Source organism: Podarcis cretensis (genome assembly GCF_951804945.1).
Source record: "Podarcis cretensis genome assembly, chromosome: 3".
NCBI lineage: Eukaryota > Metazoa > Chordata > Lepidosauria > Squamata > Lacertidae > Podarcis > Podarcis cretensis.
The window spans coordinates 89,822,466-89,844,328 of record NC_137172.1 but is presented as its reverse complement, the minus strand read 5'-3'; the positions used below and the strand labels follow the sequence as shown (position 1 = coordinate 89,844,328).

Below are 21,863 nucleotides of genomic sequence, written 5' to 3'. Positions count from 1 at the left end.
CAGCACAAACTTACTCTGAAAGTGTTAGAGTATATGTACTTGCAACTAAATTTCATGCAGCACTTCCAGAAAGCTGCTGAGGAATAACAGGTCACCAGACATATTAACACATGTATGTGTACTGATTTAGTAATGACATGCCCCATACCCTCTGATTTCATCTCTTCCCCCCCCCCCACTAAGTGCAACACTGTTTCTTCCACAAAAGCTAATGGCAACAATCCACTTATACTGAATAAAGGCATGCCTTCAAGGACATTAGAGTAGGACCTAAACCTGTTCCCTGCCTCAGATTCAGAATCAACATCGCTCCTCAAGGTAGCAAGTAGCAGCCATTCCATCTGGTGGCAGCAGGAAGGGAGACATGAAGCAGGACCCACCCCACCAGCCATGCTTATAGAGAGTCTCCATTTGATAGGGACATGCAGCCACTAAGTGCTGGGGCCAAATAATGCTGCAAATCTGTGATTCCGAGCATTATTAACCCTCTATGGTTGAACCACTATGTCAACAGCATGCCTCAGGTCAGAGCAGGCCCCCAACAAAGCCTTGTGTTCCTCTGTACTTTTCTGTGTACTATTTCTCTGTAGTTCCTGAGTTTCTCTGTGTCCATGGGTTTTGCTAGAAGGAACACTCTCCAGTGATGTGCTGCTTGTGGTGCATTGAGAAGCTATGGGTGGTTTCTTTCTTTCTTTTGCTAAAGCTCCATTTCTTAGTTAGACCAGAGTATGATAGAACAGTGGGAACTTTGTCCTACATAAAGATAAGATTTCCCTTATGATGCTACACTGCTTCCCTTCTTTCCCTTACAGATACACCTGCACAATATTTTTATTTCACAATGACAGGAAGTCTGTATTGCTGCTACACCTGTTGATGTGCCAAAACACGGGCCAAGGAGGAACCTATTCAAGTTGCTTGGATGTGCTCGGGCAGTGAAGCACCACCACAACATAGGATCAGGGCATAAAAGAATTTCCACTCAATGCACTTCTTAAACGGACACCATCATAATTCATTTCTCAGTTCACAGAGTTGCAGAATGTTTTCGTAAGTGTATCATTAAAAGATAAAAAGCTTATTAATAATTGCTGGAGTTCACAAAACACCTCGTTTATGTAGCCATTTTTATTAAATTTAATTACGTTGTAACATTTTGTTGCCAATAACAATTTTTATGGACCCCTATTTATTACGGCATTAAAAAGATATTATAACTTTCTGGAAGAGTTTGGATATGCTTGATTAGCTGTTTTAGTAAAAGAAGTCTGTGAAAGATAAAGATTCTTCAAATGGCATTTTAATTCATCCCTAGCTATGAAATGAACACTTACTGAGCTTTCTTATTGAGCTTTCTTTTTCTGCCGTGTTTGCAGAAATACAGGCATTCTGTCATGTTAAACACTGACTAAGAACCTATCAGTATAATTGCCACTGAGCAACATGCAACTTCCTTCGTGATATTCCTCCCCTTTCTTTATCCATTGGCCCTTTCTCTTTCTTTGCATTCATTTGGGCATCTTACACCTTTGCCTCATCTTTTTAAACAATGGTTGGCCAATGTGGTGCCCTCCAGACGTTGTTGGACACTCATCTCTCTTAGCCAGCATGGCCTCAGGTCAGTAGGGATGAGGGGGGATATTTTTTTGGTCCATTCTCATTTAAAGCTGAATGATCAACTTTGTATTTTCCAAAACAATATGAGCAAATGTGAGCTCCACTTGGGTTTATTCCCTTCAGGGAATTCACAAGCACTGGCCGGGACTTCCGGGTTAGCGCCTCTGGCAATGGCGGAATTCCTCTGATCGGGAGGAATTTACTCCGTGGAAACAGGGTCTGGCCGCCACAGCGAAGGTGGAGACCCACTAAAAATCACAGGTGGGAGAAGCCTGTGAACCTGGGATTTGGCTGGCACCTTTTGCACCTCCCCTACTCGCAGGGAGACCCGGTTTCGGGGATCCGGAGCGACATGGGGTGAGCGGCGCGGTGCTTCGAATTGATTGCTTCTTTCACGGAGTGAAGCCGCATTGCTGTTGCCGGAGAGTGCTGACTTTTTCCTGTGGACAATTAGATTTTAAACGACTACCCGTGAGTAGAACGGAAAATTGGATCTATAAATGTCTTAATTTGGCACTGAAACGGGAAGGTTTCAAACAGGAAGTCCGCCTTCCCCTTTTGTAAATAGATTGAAGCAAAGACGCTGCAAGCTAAGGTCTTGGAAAGTCTTCCGCAAAGGATTAAACTTCATAGAATCATAGAATCATAGAGTTGGAAGAGACCACAAGGGCCATCAAGTCCAACCCCCTGCCAAGCAGGAAACACCATCAGAGCACTCCTGACATATGGTTGTCAAGCCTCTGCTTAAAGACCTCCAAAGAAGGAGACTCCACCACACTCCTTGGCAGCAAATTCCACTGTCGAACAGCTCTTACTGTCAGGAAGTTCTTCCTAATGTTTAGGTGGAATCTTCTTTCTTGTAGTTTGGAACCATTGCTCCGTGTCCGCTTCTCTGGAGCAGCAGAAAACAACCTTTCTCCCTCCTCTATGTGACATCCTTTTATATATTTGAACATGGCTATCATATCACCCCTTAACCTCCTCTTCTCCAGGCTAAACATGCCCAGTTCCCTTAGCCGTTCCTCATAAGGCATCATTTCCAGGCCTTTGACCATTTTGGTTGCTCTCCTCTGGACACGTTCCAGTTTGTCAGTGTCCTTCTTGAACTGTGGTGCCCAGAACTGGACACAGTACTCCAGGTGAGGTCTGACCAGAGCAGAATACAGTGGCACTATTACTTCCCTTGATCTAGATGCTATACTCCTATTGATGCAGCCCAGAATTGCATTGGCTTTTTTAGCTGCCACGTCACACTGTTGGCTCATGTCAAGTTTGTGGTCAACCAAGACTCCTAGATCCTTTTCACATGTACTGCTCTCAAGCCAGGTGTCACCCATCTTGTATTTGTGCCTCTCATTTTTTTTGCCCAAGTGCAATACTTTACATTTCTCCCTGTTAAAATTCATCGATTCCATCGATTAAAACTATTAAACCCCCCTTGGAAGCAGGAGAAGAGGGGAAAAATTTTGGATTGCACAAGCCTGCAGGAGAGAGTGATGAAAATTAAATCACCACCGCTCTGAACCTGGAAAGGGGCTCCCAGTAAGATTGACGTTTTGAAGTTCATTGGCTGTGAATAGAACATATCTTGACAGTTAGCTAAATAAGAGAAATACATTGTTTCCATTGTCCTCTTCTGCGTTTAAAAAGGAGGAAAAGTAACTGAAAATTGAAACTATATTTACTGTTTGAACTGTGCTTAAAAGGATTGACACAAATAGAAACTGTTTCCCTCTAGAGGGAGCCTTTGAAACTGTTATAAGAGCTGAGCTGGGGGAACCAGCTGCAAGACAAGAGACTGTGAGAATCAGGGATTGACCTTGGACTATTTGAGAATGTCAACAGAAGAAGCTTTAGTGATTGCATTATGCAAGATAAGTCACTCGTTGGAACAACTTCACAAGAAGACAGATGTTATGACTACTAAAATTGATAACTTGGGACAAAAAGTGACTAATTTGGGACAAAAAGTGAACATCAATACAGAAATTATTCAGGATCTGATACAGGAATCTACTTTGACAGGGCAAATTGTCGAGAAGGCGAAGGAGAAAGTTGCTGTTGTTGAACCTAAAGTAATACAAGTGGGAGCCCCAGCCTTACAGAGGCAAATTGAGGACTATAAGTTGAGGCCTTTTATGATTGAATTTAGAAAAAGTCAGATTTTGAGGATCGGAGCCCTGTTGGACTGGAGAAGGAAAGTTGGATAGATCCCGTCATGCAGGGATTTACTGGCTTTTGGGATTTGGACTTGGGTCGTGAGGAGATTGGAGCTGTGGGGGCCTTTAGATTTGGAGGAATTTTGAAACATGTCCTGAAATACCTTATGGATTTTAGATTTAACCATGGAGATTTGGTTGACCTGTCGAGAAGGAATAAAAGCATTGCTAGGTTGGAGCTTCCCTGAGATCTGCTCTTCAGTATCAAAGGAAGGAAAATATGAACAAGATCAGTAGAAGACAAAGTAAAGTGCATGTATAAATATGAAGAAGACCTGCAGAAGGGACTTGGAAAAGAGTTAAGAACCTCGGACAGAAGATTACCAGGTTGATGGACTATATGGAATTGACGAATGACTGGCTGTATCCGAGACCAGGGAGAAGAGATGGTGGAAGAAGATTGGAAAAAGTTTAAAGTTTAATTTTAGAAATAGAAATATTGTAAAATTACTGAGTGTTAGAAAAATGTTGGAATTAAATCTTATGGCTTTAGTAGAAATGTTATAAGGAGTTAAGCATAAATAAGCATTATAGTATTAATGGAAAATAAGGGTAAAAATAAGTTAAGATATTTATATGACAGAAAATAGAGAAAGATGGAAAGGAATTGCTGAAACAATTAATAGAAGTGGAATACAAAAAGGGAGGTGAGAGGAGGTCGATGAAACAAGGGTATGAAAGATAGAGTACTGAAATGGTATGATGTATGTTTTTAAATTGTTTTTGTTTTGTTTTGTTTACGTCAATGTGTCAATGTTGTGTTTTGTATTGTTTATATATTGTATTGTTTTTTCCCTTTCTTGTTTTTTTCTTTTTTTCTTTTTTCTTCTTTTTCTTTTTTGTAAGTTTTAAAAGTAATAAATGTTATTTTTTTTTAAAAAAAAAAAAAAAACACTGGTCAACCCTGGCTCATTCAAGAGTGCAGTGTGTGATCTGTATCCCACAAAAAAGCACCAGGGCCACAAGACTAGAGGGATAGCATTCATAATACAATTCGAAATGCAAATATCCCCAGACTGAAGCTACATAATGTGTACATTCTCTGTCATTTTTCATTTAAGGACACCGAGGCTGCAAACCTAAACATTCTTATAAAGGTGTAAGCCCCATTTAACATTATGGGACTTATTTCCAAATAGACAGACACAGGATTCTTTTCTAACTTGGGACACTGTTTGCCCGAGTGGTGTATCAGAATTCCCCTTTGATAGCATGGCATGTCTAATACTCATTTTGGAGGAGGAGCTTCTAGTTATAGCAATACAATCAGTGAACTTGCTTTAACCAACTAAAGTAACTTCAGAAATTAAGACGCTTAAAAAATGTTAAGCATGTCCTTTAAATTCCTTTTTGCAAGCTTTATGTCTCAAATTTGTTCTCACTGAAACTTGGCAGAACTTCAGTCTTTGAATGAACATGACAGACAATCTGTTTATTTTAAAACTTTTGGTAAAGCCTCATTTGGACATTTGTAAGATATATATATATCAGAGTAAAAAAGAATTGCTTTCTTCCCATCACTAAGTTGAAATGAAAGCTATTTAACTTAGAAAATAAGCTACAGTGTCAGCATAGTAATTACATTTTATCAAAAATTTCATTTGGGGTTTAGTGCACACAGTTACTTCTGGTGGCGATGGTGAAGAATAAATGTCTTCGAAGTACACATCGACAGGATTCACTAGAATCATTATGGTTTATCATGTCAATGACTTTGAAGAAGCCATTAAGATCTTGCTAGCAACACTATAATGAATGTGGGGAAATTTGTTTCAGGTCCAGGCGAGATAGAATTGGGAGGGCGTATAAGCTAGCATTTCAAAGTATAAAAGAAACCGTAAGAGCTAGAAAGTGAGGATTTAATTTTTCTTTCCAAATGATGAGCTTTCTTTGAGATTGATAGCTAAACGACTTATTGCGCTCTCATAAGTACAATATTGCGAAGACTTTTCGGCAGAGGTTCTTTTCTTGAGACCCATGGGAAAGGGCTGTTAAGCTCAAAGAAAAACCTAATAGAAGCCTGCCAAGTGCCTATGTACCATGCATCGTACCGTAGACATCATTTAGAGTTGATTTCATTAGCATCCCCAAAGCCAGCAGATAGCATGGCACACATATGGCCAGTTCAGTACAGGCTATGGCAACTCGAAACTATCATGGCTTTACCCTTTCCTGTGGTTCTCATATCAAATGACAATGAAAGTAGATCCTCATATCTTGAGGAAAGTTAAAATTGGTCAGAAACAAAATGGGAATCTCCGGATTCCAGAGTGACAAAGGTACTGATGAGTAAATATATTCAGTAATTGAAGTAGCAATCTTACACATTTCTGATGGTTGGGAAAGGTTAGGATGCATTGTGAGCCCCTTTCCAGCAGTCTCAGCCAGCAGAGATGCTGGAGGTGGATAAGATGCCCTGCTGCAGGGGCCTAACCTTTAACCTTGGTGGTGAAGATGCCCTGCTGCAGGGGCCTAACCTTCACCTGAGCAAATGGTAGGCTGCCTTCATTGACCCTCCAATTAGGGGTGGGATGAGGTAGAGTTGGGTTGGCCAGGGGTGCACTGGAGCCAAAGGTGGCTCATTTCCTTTTCCAGGCCCCTCTGCTGTACAGGCCTGGTGGTGTATCACCCTCTTCCCTTCCAAACATCTCTGCATACTCTCTGCCTTGACAGGCAGGAGCCAGCAGAGCTTTAGATGTAGATGTTGCTAGGCTGGGTTAGGATTGGTTTGCTAAATGCAGTTTTGATTTAATCTTGAGATATGAGACACTGATATAAAATGGGATTGGTTCCAGCACATCATTAGTTCCCCCATTCCTATTGACAAGTGATGTGAATTGTAGGCAGCAACTACGACTATGATCACCCCAACTCACATAGCAAATTGTTGTTGTTTAGTCGTTTACTCGTGTCCAACTCTTCGTGACCCCATGCAGCAGAGCACGCCAGGCACTCCTGTCTTCCACTGCCTCCCGCAGTTTGGTCAAACTCATGCTGGTAGCTTCGAGAACACTGTCCAACCATCCCGTCCTCTGTTGTCCCATTCTCCTTGTGCCCTCCATCTTTCCCAACATCAGGGTCTTTTCCGGGGAGTCTTCTCTTCTCATGAGGTGGCCAAAGTATTGGAGCCTCAGCTTCATGATCTGTCCTTCCAATGAGCATTAAAAATTGTATACCATAGAAAAAAACCCTCAAATGGTTCAAGGGGAGAATGGAAACTTGCCATGAGAATGCTACTCTCCCTAAAACCATTGTAAGGTTTTAGACCAGTCATTATAAGGTAAGCAGAGTTTATTCCTCAATAGGTAAATGAAACAAACAAAGAAACAAACAAAGAAACAAACAAAAAGATATATTTGGAATTTTCTACAAGAAATATGGAACGAGGAGTAATATTATGCTACATTTTTTAAGGATGTGAGATGAATGCCATCTAAGTATTCATAAGATTAAACATTCCAGATCATAAAAGAGTGCCCTGGAGAAAGCGTAAGATATTGGATTTCTAGACGTTCAAAACAACAGCTGTAAATACCTTATTTAAGTGTATCAGTTTGGCTTAGGATTTCGATATATGGTTTGATTGCTACTGAGCAAGTTCCGTCTAGTGCAATTTTCAGTGGGGCTGACTCAAGCAATTTAATTTGGGCTACTAAACTGGTTGAAACTCAGCCCAGTTCCAATTGAATGCCCTGCCACTGTCTTTATATATGGACTAGGACAGGGTTTATCTTCCATCCTCTAACCACACCAGTACTCCACAAACCCCTTTACTGTCCCTCCGCTTTTCATTATGTGGCTGTGAGCTCTCTTTTATACACAGGAGTACCCAATACATCAGGAACTATGTACAATGCATTTCCTATGGTTTCTGAGGCTATAAGACCTAAGAGAAAGGGTTCCAGGAGCTTTACCCGCTGTCACAATTAGGTAAGCTTGGATGACAAAGGAACAATGTGAAACAAGTGGCAGCAGTGAGGGTAAGCCATTGCAAGCTATCACACTGCAAGTCAAAAGCAAGCTGAGAAGGGTCCGGACCTGATTTATGGTGGACTGAAGGGGACTGAGTTTGCCTTTCTCTCTCACACATGCCTGATCAGGCCTGATGTCAATCTCAGCTCCAATGAACATGTGTAGCTCTTGTTTAGGAATGGCTTTCCCCATTTACATCAATATTTGGTTCTTCATCTGCATTCTCCACCCATCCATTGCCACCACTTGCTACTTGCATTGGTGAGGGAGCAGGTGGTGAGGTCGTCTAAACTACTGAACCTTTTGGGCTTGCTGATTGAAAGGTCAATGGTTAGAATCTGCCTGACGGGGTGAGCTCCCGTTGCTCTGTCCCAGCTTCTGCCAACCTAGCAGTTCGAAAGCACGCCAGTGCAAGCAGATAAATAGGTACTCTGTGGCAGGAAGGTAAACAGCATTTCTGTGCACTCTGGCACTCATCACTGTGTCCCGTTTCACCAGAAGCAGTTTAGTCATGCTGGCCACATGACCTGGAAAGCTGTCTGCAGACAAACTTCGGCTCCCTCATCCTGAAGCAAGATGAGCACCGCACCCCATAGTTGCCCTTGACTGGACTTAACCGTCCAGGGGTCTTTTACCTTTACCTTACCTACTTGCATTGCAACATATGCTTGCTGAGCTTCATCCCCCCATTGACTTTGAGCTTCATCTTCCATTGACTTGAGCACCACTAAATTCTTCAATATCCTCGGCTTTATTACTTTCTCCCAGAAAAAGAGGAAACTGGCATGTATGTGGCAATGTATCAACTGTAAATTTTGCACCTCCCATAATAATGTACCATTCTCTTTGTGCTTTCCCATTCAAAGTCCACACCTGCACATTATATTGGAGCTGAAATCCATAAGGAAGTACATAGTGTTTTGCATTGCATTGCACTGTGTGTGTGTGTGTGTGTGTGTGTGTGTGTGTGTGTGCCTCTACAGATACTACAAAGCTTCCCATTAGCACTTGAAAGAGAAAGCACACAAAAATCTCACACACTGATTCACTGACCCAAGAGTTAGGTTCATTTCCATTTTCTATGATTCTCTGCAATTTAATTGATTCTGATTTGCCACTCTAACATTAATTTGCAAGTTGTTAAATAAATAGCAGGGCAACTGATGAAGTAAACAGGAGAGACAATCAGTGAAGGAATTGCTGCCTGACCATCTAAAAAACATCACCTGGTATATTTATTTAAATACATGGATGTTTAACTAAGGATTCATTTTACCCTTTAACCTGAATAGAATGAATTCCTACTTTATTCATCTTCATAAGCAGGCGGATGGTCAAGGAGAATGCCAAAGGACAGCTGTCTAGCTACTATTCTATCTCATTTTCCTTCAAATAGGACAATGTCAGCTTTCAGACATTTTACACATGATGCAAAATGTCAAGATGACATCCCTCTTGTATGGTTCTGTCAATGAGGGGTTACATTCTCTCCTGGTGGTTTTTCCAGTACATTTTTAGTGGAGTGGATAAAGTGATTGGTGATTGTGATTTGATGACAGAGAGGGAAATTTTGGAGTGATTGGGTGGGCTGGTGGATTTGTGTGAAGTCTGGGAATAGAAGGGAATGAATGATAGTGGATGATTTGTGTTTATGACATAGGGAAGTACATGGAATCTCTCTGCATGTTGTGTATGTTTGTTTGTGTGTGTATGAATGTGAATTTTGCATCTTGTCATTCCGGATGTGTCTTGGCAAGAGCAAAGGTGAAGAGGGGAGGGATCCTTGACTTTTAAGAGGTTGTAAAAATGTGCTGCTACGTTTTGCTTTTGTATTGTTTTATTTGGTAATGTAGTTGTTTAGTTTTAGCAGTTTTTTAAAGTGTGTATAGGGAGAGAGGCGAGAGAGAGAATTTTTGGTAAACCACCTGGACTCCCTCTTTGATATATGAGGAGATCATGATGATAATGACCCTTTTTTTTTTTTTTTTAGTTTTTTTAGCAACACAGAAAGATGGAGGGTGCAGGCTTGAAAACCTTGCCTCTCTGGAATCTACTGCTCAGATTTATTGCTTCACTTAGGGGCTTACCCTTCAATAGGTTATTGTATTCACCATCATGCCCTGTTTTCTCAGTTTACATCCTAAGTAGGTGGTGAATTCAACATCACACTAAGTAGATTGTTCCCCCACATGCTGTTCTGGGGGTTTCCCCGACCAAGGCTTCAGAGGCTCCTGGCAACCATATGGTTGTTGGATGTGGGGCAGGGCAGGGCAGGGCTTGCCCAATACAGCCTCAAGGGCCAAATGGGGAAGCCAAGTGGGCCAAGATTGGCTCATCATGGACTGAAGCTTCCAACCCCTGGTATTAAGGATGAAGCAGAATTCAATTCATTCTACATTTTAAAGTGAACTGATGTAATTCACAGTTCCTGGACTTATACACAGATCATGAAACAGTGAATAATCGGACTGCATATTCTTCCAAATTCTGTGCTGCAGTTTCAGTTCAAAAATGCATTCCAACTATTATCTCACAAGGAAAAATATGTACAAAAATGTGTGTTTTAGGGAGAAATTTGTAGGAAAATGGTACTTTAGGGGACGGTACACATAAAAATCATAGAATCATAGAATCATAGAGTTGGAAGAGACCACAAGGGCCATCGAGTCCAACCCCCTGCCAAGCAGGAAACACCATCAGAGCACTCCTGACTCCTGACATAAAAATGCATACAATTTAAATGTGGATTTTTCATGCATTAAAAAATCCACAGAAAATGGGACAGAATGAATTAATGACTGGCTACGTGGATCAGAAATAGATTGATCAAGCCATCCCAATTCTGGTTGAGGGGCATTTTGTCCATTGCCTCAGACTGTAAAATACCTTGGCTGGCCCTGAATCCAATTATTAAGTGCTAAATGTATATAATTGACCACAAACAATTACTGATAGTGGACAATCATTAACAGTGGCAGGACTATAAATATTAAATAATACTAGATTATAATGATACCTGTTATGTAAGAGGTGACCACATCACCATCAGGAAACTGCAAACAAAAAATATTATTTTCACAAATTGCTGTAACAGGGTAAGATCATCCAACTTTTTTAAAAAAAATGTAACTTCTACAGTCCAATTTTGAGTAACAATAATGTGATCAAAAGACAAACAGGTACAGAACAGTGAACCATACACCTACTTCTGAGCAGACATCACTAGACTGGTTGGCAAAATGCATATAGATATAGGAAAGTATTTCACGGAGAAGACAAGTATTCGCAAAAACTTGCATGCTGGAATGCATCTAACAGTTTTCTCTTGCAAAGGCAGAGCTACTCCTTGCAATGCAATGTACAAATAAGTTTATATATGTGGGAGCTCTGGACCAGGGACAGATAAGAAAGAGCTTGTTAAATATATGGCGTCACTATACTAAAAAGAAGAAGTTTTTATACGAAAGCTACCCTCAGAATCACCACAGCCATTACCCACTGCTTGCTAGGAGCATGTTGTGGTGATGTGAAAGTTTCACTTTTCAGTAAATTTTGCGGTAATATTAAACCAATTGTTTTGTGAAACTTAATTACATAACTCCTCCATTTCAAATAACTTCCATTGATTTTTCTGCCAAGAGCGGATTCTCCCTGGGAAGAAGTCACTATGCTAGCGTTCATCTTAGTTTGGCTAAATGACTGCATGGTTGGGAGAGCTAAGATCAATTTTTCCACAAGATGAAGAAAAGATTGTGTTTCGTATAGATAACGTTTTATAGGAATCTCCATTCCCCCGACACCTCTCTTTTGAATGCTGATCTTCACCAGTTCTGTTATGAGTCCCTTGCTTTTCAATGGGTATGACCATGCCTTTCAAACTGTGTTTTAGGGTACCTTGGGACCCAGGGGTTCCTCAGTGAGAATATTGGCAATGATCAGTAAGATTTCCTGAAAGATATATTTCCCATAGTAGAGACATCACCTTGCCAGCAAAGGTCCGTATAGTAAAATCTATGGTTTTCCCAGTAGTGATGTATGGAAGTGAGAGCTGGACCATAAAGAAGGCTGATCGCCGAAGAATTGATGCTTTTGAATTATGGTCTGGAGGAGACTCTTGAGAGTCCCATGGACTGCAAGAAGATCAAACCTATCCATTCTGAAGGCAAGCAGTCCTGAGTGCTCACTGGAAGGACAGATCGTGAAGCTGAGGCTCCAATAGTTTGGTCACCTCATGAGAAGAGAAGACTCCCTGGAAAAGACCCTGATGTTGGGAAAGATGGAGGGCACAAGGAGAAGGGGATGACAGAGGACGAGATGGTTGGACAGTGTTCTCGAAGCTACCAGCATGAGTTTGACCAAACTGTGGGAGGCAGTGGAAGACAGGAGTGCTTGGTGTGCTCTGGTCCATGGGGTCACGAAGAGTTGGATACGACTAAACGATTAAACAACAACATATTTCCCATTTCTACCTGCAGGAAAATTTTGGGTGATTTCCAGGCCACACACTGCAATGTATTGGGAGGTTCTTTTTTATTTTCAGCAACCCTATTCAGACAGATAATGTTGGGGGCAACCTAAACCTCAGCTGCTGATCAAGTAATTTCTGGGGGGAGGGATCCTTCTGGCAGCAATTCCACCTGTAGATTAGAGCAGAAGAGGGAGCTCTACAGTGGTGTAATTCCCATCACTCCATTGCTGACAATAGATAGGAGGCCATTTAACTAGCAGAGCTGGGCCACTGAATCCAACACATGGACCCAGCTTTGGGTTAATTGGAAGGAACAGAGATAGATTGTGCTGTCTCCTTAAGGATGCATAGTAAAGGGATGCATAGTCTCCTCTTAATGCGTAGTAAACCCTTCTGTAACAAAATGAGTCAAAAGGGAAGCAGAAAGAAGCTGCTTAGCAACGATAGAAATCTCCGAAAGAGAAACTGGGTTCTATTTTTTAAGAAGGTGTCTACTGCGTAGCTGTCTAGGCTTTTGCTGCACTTTGTAAATTTGAGTTGTGTGTGTTTAGTCCTTCTATGGAACATTGATAATGTTTATTGTCTGTGGTTCTTTGGAGACAAGAAATGCATCTCCTCTGTGGGTGAAACAGCTTTGCTTCGCAAGTGTAGGTGTAAGAAGCTTTAAATTTAGATGATGTGGAAAGAAATGGTAGGCGATCACAAGCTCTCTGTTAATAGGCTGCTATTCCTTAAACAACTGCATTATTAGCAAAGGCGCAGGGCTTTGCAAACAGCCATCCAATCCTGAGTGGGTCCCTGCAAATCCTGCTTCCTTTGCCCTTAAAGTTTGAAATCAAACCATGAGGACAAAGGCACAGACATTGCAGGTGGAAACTCAGCTTTCAGCAGAGAGCTGCATATTTACCTGGCCGACACACCTGTTATCATATAGGTAAGTTTTGCTTGGGGGGAAATGGTCACATAGGCTAAATTGATAGATAGAATTGATAGATAGATTCTTTATTGTCATTACACAAGTGCAACATTGCACAAGTGCAACGAAATTGGATGCCATCCCTTAAAAACAACAAAAGCAAAACAACAACAACAACCAAACAAACCACATTCCAGCCACACCCACACCCACACCCATCAAACTCCCAGGTCACACTATCGAGTTACAGCATTTAAAAAGGCCACAGCTCTTGGATAGAAACTATTTTTCAGTCTATTTGTCCTTGACTTGATGTTTCTATATCTCCTGCCAGAAGGCAGTAGTGCAAACAGACTGTATCCCGGGTGACCGCCGCTTAATGCAAACTGCAGGCTGGAGATTCCCCACTGCTGTCTTGAGGTAAAGCACTTGAACTAGGATTATGAACTTCAATTTATCACTTCTTAGAATTCTATCGTCTGAAATATCTAATTTGTTCCCAGCATGCACAGAGAGAGGCATGCACATGGCTCAGAAAGTGGCACTTGAGATTTGTATGCATGACAGAAAGAAATGTTGTCATCGGGCTTTAAATTGATTAATTTAAAACTGATTCTAAAATCATTTCAGGTTTTTGAGCATCACCCACAGATACCTAAACTGCAAAGAAAACACTGCACATGCGAGAACACCTGGCTCATTTTGCAAGGAACATCTGGTTTTATCTGGGTCTGTATTATTCTTGCTGCATTAAATTCCCTTTCAAGTATGCTCCAAACTGTTTGCTAATCCTTAGTAAATTAATAAGAAGGTTGCCACAACGCTTAATCTTGAAGCTGAATTAGCAAAATTAACATTTATAGCCACCATTAAAGTTGATTATAAGTAAGCATACATCTCACATTTCTACAGATAGCAATTTCAAATCAAATTATCTTTGTCTTATTTAGTTTCAGCTAATTGGCACTTTTATAAACCAACGTGTGTAAAAAGAAAGAGTTCTGCTTGATTTAACTGCAGTAATTAGTGCATAGTATTAATGCCCTGCTCCCACTTCTGGAAGAAACGAGGGAGGTGTGGATTGTAAATCAACAGCCTTCTAATAAATAGTAGGGATTAGAGCATAAACTGCATATTATTTTATTCTTACCATTAAAAATAGACTGTGTTCCCATTTGGATCCTAAACATTGTTATTTCTATTATGAATGCATTCATATTTGAAATCTTATTTGGATTTATCTGTCAGCTGCAACACAATCTCATGGAGGTTGGTTGGCTTGCAATTTTCACCCTTTGAGTCTTCCAACAAATTTGCATTGCCCCACATTAATTCAAAATATTAGTTTTTGAAAAATGGCCTAATAGCAGTGTAAAAGAGATAAACAAACAAACATTAGCCTGTAGTGGGAAATAAAGCTAGACCACAATTATAGAGTATCCTTAACCACGCAAAACTGAATTTTAAACTTATGGGCTATGGTTGAAGAGAAACTCAGAAGCACACCTGGGATCTCAGCAGCTGCCTCTGGCCAAATTTCCCCAAATGCTTTTTGGACACAAATTGGCTTTTTAAAAAAAAAAAAAAAAAAAGTTGTGTATTTTGGGAAATGGGCAGTGTTCACACTGAAGTAATAAATGATTTCACATGCACAATGATGCACACATAGAAGCATTTCATATGAAAACCAGTGTGATTCGTGTGTCTGACTAGGACCTGGGAGTCCAGGGTTGAAATCCCCACTCGGTCATGAAAGTCACCTGGGGCCAGTTACTGATTCTCAGACAAACCTACTTCAAAGGCTTGTTGTTGGGATTAAATTAGGAGAAGAAGGACCAAATATGCCATCTTGAGCTGCTTGGAAAATATAAATGCAATTTTTATTTTTATTTTTAAATCACATTCATGTACTTCAATACAGAGTGTTTTACAGTGTACTTACTCAGTAATCCTAAGTTTCTTGGCACAGGTTAATAAAGGGGGTTAATGCTTTGGTCCTAATGCAGTGTCCTGAATATCACAAATGAAGCAGTGATGATAGAGCAGTAAACTCATTGCCATAATCGGTGTCATTGCACTCACATTGCAACCTTACATGCCAATATAATGGAATGTTTCAGTGTCACTCCACTGCCCAGAGTTAGTATCATCAGATGTCACATACAGTGGTACCTCGGGTTACATACGCTTCAGGTTACAGACTCTGCTAACCCAGAAATAGTACCTCGGGTTAAGAACTTTGCTTCAGGATAAGAACAGAAATCGTGCTCCAGCAGTGCGGCGGCAGCAGGAGACCCCATTAGCTAAAGTGGTGTTTCAAGTTAAGAACAGTTTCAGGTTAAGAACGGACCTCTGGAACGAATTAAGTACTTAACCTGAGGTACCACTGTATTCACATCATTCAAAGCTCATACTTGGAAGGTGGCTGTGCAAATGCTAGGCCAGTGCTTGATTTAGTATTGGAGTGGACGAGGGCCAATGAACTGAGGTTGAACCCTCACAAGATGGATGTGCAGTGGGTAAGTGGTGCCTGGGTCTGGGAACTGGGTATGCAGCCCTTTTCTAGATGGGATCACACATCCATTGAAGAAGGAGACTACTGGGGGTTTTCTTGCATGCAGTGCTGCCATTAGAGGCCCAGGTGGTCTTAGTGGCACAGAAAGCCTTTGACCAGGTTTGGCTGGTTTAGAACCTACGACCCTTCCTGGACAGGGATAATGTTGCCATAGTAACCCACATTCTACTAGCATTAATGATGAGGCATTGTAATGTTTTTTAAGCTGGCAATTGATTAACACGTTCTCTTATTTTAAGTGCTTTAATTTGTTTGGATAGTGTGTTTTTATTGTTTTTCGTGAGCTACTATATTAACTGTTTATGCTCTGTATGCTTTATCCCATCTCAGAGGATGAAGGTCAGACTAATAAATAGTAATAATAACAAAAATAGTAGGAATAGTGATTATAAACTGTGTGCAAAGTAGAGGTGATTTAAGAGGTGAGGTAGGATTTAAGATTAGCACAAACCACTTCACATGCTGCAGTGACTACTTATAACTTTAGGATTTGAGCGTCATTAATTGACTTGCCCAAATTTTACATTCATGTCAAGGAGCTGGCATTTTATTTTATTTTACCCTGGAACTTGTAATCATTTATATTGCCAGACAGAATTATACCAAATAAACATTTTCCCAAGTGTTATTACTGAACGATTGCTCCACAGTAATACCACTGAGTTCAAGGAGAACCATACAACATTTCATCACAAGGGATCGCTCCTGTACTATGGCCACATTGTGGGGAACAGGTATTTCCAATCACTCTTGCCTAACTCTTATATCCTCCTTTCTGGATCTGAACAGTTGCACAGCATGTGAATAAGTTGCTTATATTCCTACTGCTCACTTAACTAATTTAGGCCTATGTCACCATATGGGACCCACCAACTGGGCTGGGTCTAGGTTTGAGAGGATCCTGGACAAGGTGGATAAATCTGGGTTTCTCTTACACTGTTGGATCCTCTCATGCTTACCTGGAACTAGTCATGACAGCAGATAGAATTTGCCATTTTAATTTCCCACAATGCCCTGGAGTGATACTAAGGAAAGAGCTGTCCAGTGTAGAAAGCATATGGTAGGTGTCATATGTGGTCTGCTGAAGCTCTGGGCCCCAAGACACAACTCTAGGATTCTAGGCCTGTCCTCCAAACCAAATGCAGCCCTGCAGCAATAATAATAATTACCAACAACAACAACAATTTATTTATACCCCACCCATCTGGCTGGGTTTCCCCAGCCACTCTGGGTAGCTTCCAACAGAATATTAAAACACAACAAAACATTCTGGCATGTTAGCTGATTGATTCCTACTGTATCCCAGTCTCGTACTGGGTTGCTCCAGCCACTCTGGGTGGCAAATGTGTGTAAGTTGCGGGCTTACTGTACAAAAAGCCAGTATAGGCAGGTCATTGCTTTACAAAAGGGTTTAAATATTTCTGTGCTGCCTGCCATCCAGTACTGCACAAGATCTTTGAACTGTCAGATGGAAGGCCTCATCAGTTAAGGACAACAGATTTCAAAGAAAGGTGATAAATTTGGGGTGGGGTGGGGCTTTTTATTATTACTATTCTATGAGGAGCCACCAGTGCATTATTTACTGATATTATGAAATGAATGCAAAGATAGCTACTGACATAAAATTATGGACAAAGAATGGATCTGCCATGCTGAGCAAAGCAAGAGGGTTCAGTGTTGGCAATGTGTGTTGTGCTATAACAATATGCTTTTTAGATCTCAAAGAATGTTTGTATTTGGATGCTGTGTATTGAGGGGGGGGGGAGTGCTCAGTTCTGAAGAACTTTTCCATTATCAACCCTTCCTCCTCCCCAGCCCTTGACAATTCACACCCCTATATTTAAAATGAATTGTTTGTCACCTGATCCATTTTTGTTCAGCTTTTTTGCCTTTTCTCTCTGTTGCAGTTATGCTTTCACATCAGGAGCTGTAATATAGAGTAGTTGGATGCTTTTATCTTTATTATCTCTGTACTTCAGCAGCCTTTTCGACTGCCTTAGATATTACTAGATTTGACTAGAAAACACCATTACTGGATACTGCAAGTGCATGTTCCTCTTCTGTCTCAGGAACTGTCGCTTGAACTTTTACACTTTGGCAGTGGTGAAAATCTCTGTTAGGGTCCTAGGCATGCCCAGGGGACTCCTCTGCCCAAGCTAGAGTTCTTTTTTACAGCAGTATCAAGCCGAAATAAGACAATGTTGCAACAGCAAATGCTCTTAGACTTAAAGATATGTTTCCCCCCTGGATCAAAGCAAATACATTTAACTTTCTTTCTCTCCCCCCCCCTTTTAAGTGGACAGTTGATTCTTATGCAATATTACATACTGTTTCAAAAGAGGATTGTCTTTGGCATAAGGAGCTGTTTGCTAATTTTAAACCTGTTCTTCTCTAGATTCAGCCAACATACTGAATATCCGAGTTTTCGAAAGCAACTCCACGTACAATACATTGTACCAGTCCTATTGAAATATTGCCAGGGCATGGATAGCTATGGTCTGGCTCTCACTGTCCAGGAAGGGTCAGCTGGCAACCAAGCCACAGCCAGTGAAATGCAGCATGTGTCAGTCAGAACTTAGGTGTATATCACTAGTGCTGTTCCTATAAGCACCCACAAAATGGAAACATGATCCTTTTGGACACATGTAGGAAGGCTGTGGGGCAGTGGCACTCTGTGTGGTCTCTCCTTGAATGTATCTCCACCCCCCCCACACACACAAAAACTGGCTATGGAGTGTAGAAAGAGTGGAGCAGGGCAAGATTTTCTCAATTTCTGTGCTCACTTCTGTAGTCTTTTTTAGGCTGAGCTTGGCTGTCCAATGCCAGTCTTGAGAGACACTGCTTCCATTTCCTTCCTCTCCTCTGGGCTTTTCCAGGCTGTCAATTGGCACCTTGGGTGCCAATCAACTCCAAAGAGTTGAAGAAAGAAGTGGAAAAGAGAAACATTTCATTTTTTTACCCGTTGCCTCTTATGGTTCTTTCCAGGCAGAGGATTGAGGAAATTAATCTAAGGAGGAGGGACAAAGGCAGCGTCACAGTCCAGTTTATGGGCGGTCGAAGTCCCGGCTGAGGACGCTGGGACTGGGGGCAAGATGGGGTAGGAGCAGGAACGGGAGTCCAGAAGCCAGGAGTCAGGAAGTTGAGGGTCTGAGGGTCCGAGAGCTGGGAGTCAAGAAGCCAAGGGTCCGAGGATCAGGGAGCAAGGAGTCAAGAAGCCAAATGCAGCAAGGCAGGGAATGTGTTGCTGTGGTAAAGAGCCAAAGGGAAATGCTGACCTTACATCACTTCCCGGCTCTTGCCACCAGGTGTTGTGAGTTACCAATCGGCCTCACCTGTGCGGCCGCCCCTTGCCTCTTCAGAACAAACTTAGCAAAGCCCCAGTCCTGCAAAGCCATACTAGTCACAGGGCCTGGCTCCTGCACACACTCCTGACAGGCAGGAACAAACTGTCAGTGGGTATGGGTTCCACAGGAAAACTAGTGTTGGACAGTCATCTTCTAGCACCTCCTTAGGAACTGACCATCCTAAGAAAGAGTGAGACCACTGAACACATGGTGGAATTCAGTGTCTCACTCTTCCAACGATCCTTTCTGACCAAGCATTTCAGCTTCCAGATGGAATGACCCAACTCTTCCTCCTCCCATGAACTGTTCCGAGGAGTTCTCCTGACCCCCATGAACCAATGTCGAGGCAGGGGGAAAACCCCATTGCACAATCAGAAGTCCTAGCACAGGGCTTTCACTGATGGGCCTGATTAGATGAATCCCACCCATAGTACCCCCAATGCATAGAAATTACTCTAGAAGAATACCATGGTACCAAAAGCCACAGAGAGGCTTAGGAGAATGTGCAGGATCATGCTCCTCTGTCCTTTTCCTGGCATATGTCATCTGTTAGGAAGACCAAGTATTTTCTGTGCCAAAAACAGCCCTAAAACAAGATGGAAATGGATCCAGAAAATCAGTTTCACTCAAGAGTAGCTGAATGTCACTCTTGGGCACTCCCTCTCTCAAATACCCTGCCCCAAAAGCGAATATTATGAAATGTTGCCCAAGAATCTTACCTTATGCCTCTCATATTTCACACTATATCTTCTGAGTTCACACACAAAGTCATGATTGTTTGCAAACATTTATTTAAATAATCCCGTAAGGGTTCGGAATAATTGAAATTGATTTTGACATGTTGACACAAGGGACTGGGTCCTGTTAGATCTTAAGTGACTCCTGGGATGTGAAAAGAATCCTCAATTCCCAGCGAAGCTAATAGGAATTTCAAAGTTGCTCATCTTTTCCCTGGATGCTTTAGTACTTCAGAACATCAGACCTTAAATAATTGCATTGCAGTATCAAATATATCTGCGTGATAGACTCATTTCCTTTGCTGACCTATATTTGCTGTTGAAGATGAAACTTTCTGCACTGAAAATTGCTGTGATTTATTTGTATGCCACCCAGCACCACTCCCGCTCTCTTCTATTGTACTTAGAATTAAATGCAATTTATGGTGTGTTCATGTGCCCTTTCATTAATTAAAAGCAAATATTAACACTTCAGACTTGGGCATGGGAAGCAAGGCTTCTCGTGGAATTTTAAAGCATTTATTATACCTACTTGAAAATAGCTGGTATGCTTGCAGAGTGCAGATGGGGAACTTGTGGTCCTCCAGATGTTGCAGGGCTAAAACTGCCACCATCCTTGGCCATGGACCATGCTGACTGGAGCTGATGGGAGTTGGAATCCAACAATATATTGAGGGCCACAGGTTCTGTACCCCTGATCTAGAGACGGGTGGTCAAGTATTCTTTCAGCGCAGCATGAGTTACAGTCATGATCAATCTCTTCTATGAATATTTAAATGCAATCTGCAAATGAAATTCAGATATACAGTTTCATTTGCTTATTTTCAACCCTTGTTTGCATGCATCACTCCTCTCTTCCATGTTTACATTTAGATCCCCATATCCTTAGAGTCAGAGATCCAGGCACATATATGGGCATGGAAGGTCTAAGTATTTTCGCTGCTCAGCATGCAACAGCCCAAACACTTCAGGACAAAACAAAACACTGCAAAAGCAAAAGAGCAAATCCTCAAATTGGTACTGGAAAATGAATATCTAGTAGGAATTTAGGGAGCTGCCTTATACCAATTCAGGCCATTGGTCCATCCAGCTCAGTATTGTCTGCAATACAATACTTTGCCTTGGTCCAGTATATCTGAAGGAGCGTCTCCACCCCCATCGTTCTACCGGGACATTGAGGTCCAGCGCCGAGGGCCTTCTGGTGGTTCCTTCACTGCGAGAAGCCAAGTTACAGGGAACCAGGCAGAGGGCCTTCTTGGTAGCGGCACCCGCCCTGTGGAACGCCCTCCCACCAGATGCCAAAGAGAACAACAACTACCAGACTTTTAGAAGACATCTGAAGGCAGCCCTGTTTAGGGAAGCTTTTAGTGTTTGATGTATTACGGTATTTTAATATTTTGTTGGAAGCCGCCCAGAGTGGCTGGGGAAGCCCAGCCAGATGGGCGGGGTATAAATAATTGATGATGATGATGATGATGATGATGATGACTGGCAGTGGCTCTCAAGCATTTTAGACAGGAATCTCTCCCAGCCTCACCTTCAGATGCCAGGTATTCAACCTGGGACCTTCTGCATGCAATTCAGATGCTCCAACAATGAGCCATGGCCCTTCCTTAGCAAAGGGACATGTTCATGTTCATTTAAATTTATTTGTTTGTTTTTGCTAAGTTCCTCTGGAATGCACCACTGACATCCGTGAAACAACAATAATAAATATAGTCAGAGCAACAATAACAAACACCCTAATATTGCAACCCCATACATGTCCCCCCCTCCCAGAAATAATCCTCATTGAGTTCAGTGGGAACTGCTCTCAACTATATGAGCATAGGATTGCAGTTTAAAGAAGTGGAGTAGCCATTCTAGGGGCATTTCTTTCCAGTCGCTATTTTGTGGGTATGATTCACTTGTGTACCTGCAAATTAAACTTGAGCAGTTTAAGTAGATTTGGCACTCTTGCACAACAAGAAAGCTGATGGGGAAACACGTCGCAAAGTGTGGGATAACAATGAAGA

The 21,863-nt window shown here is 41.7% G+C and overlaps 1 long non-coding RNA gene across 1 annotated transcript in view; it reads left to right on the top strand.

Annotated features, from left to right (window-relative positions):
- Positions 1-21,863, top strand: part of LOC307212979 — a 503,369-nt gene that overhangs the window by 113,675 nt on the left and 367,831 nt on the right. The gene's annotated exons all lie outside the window — the stretch shown is intronic.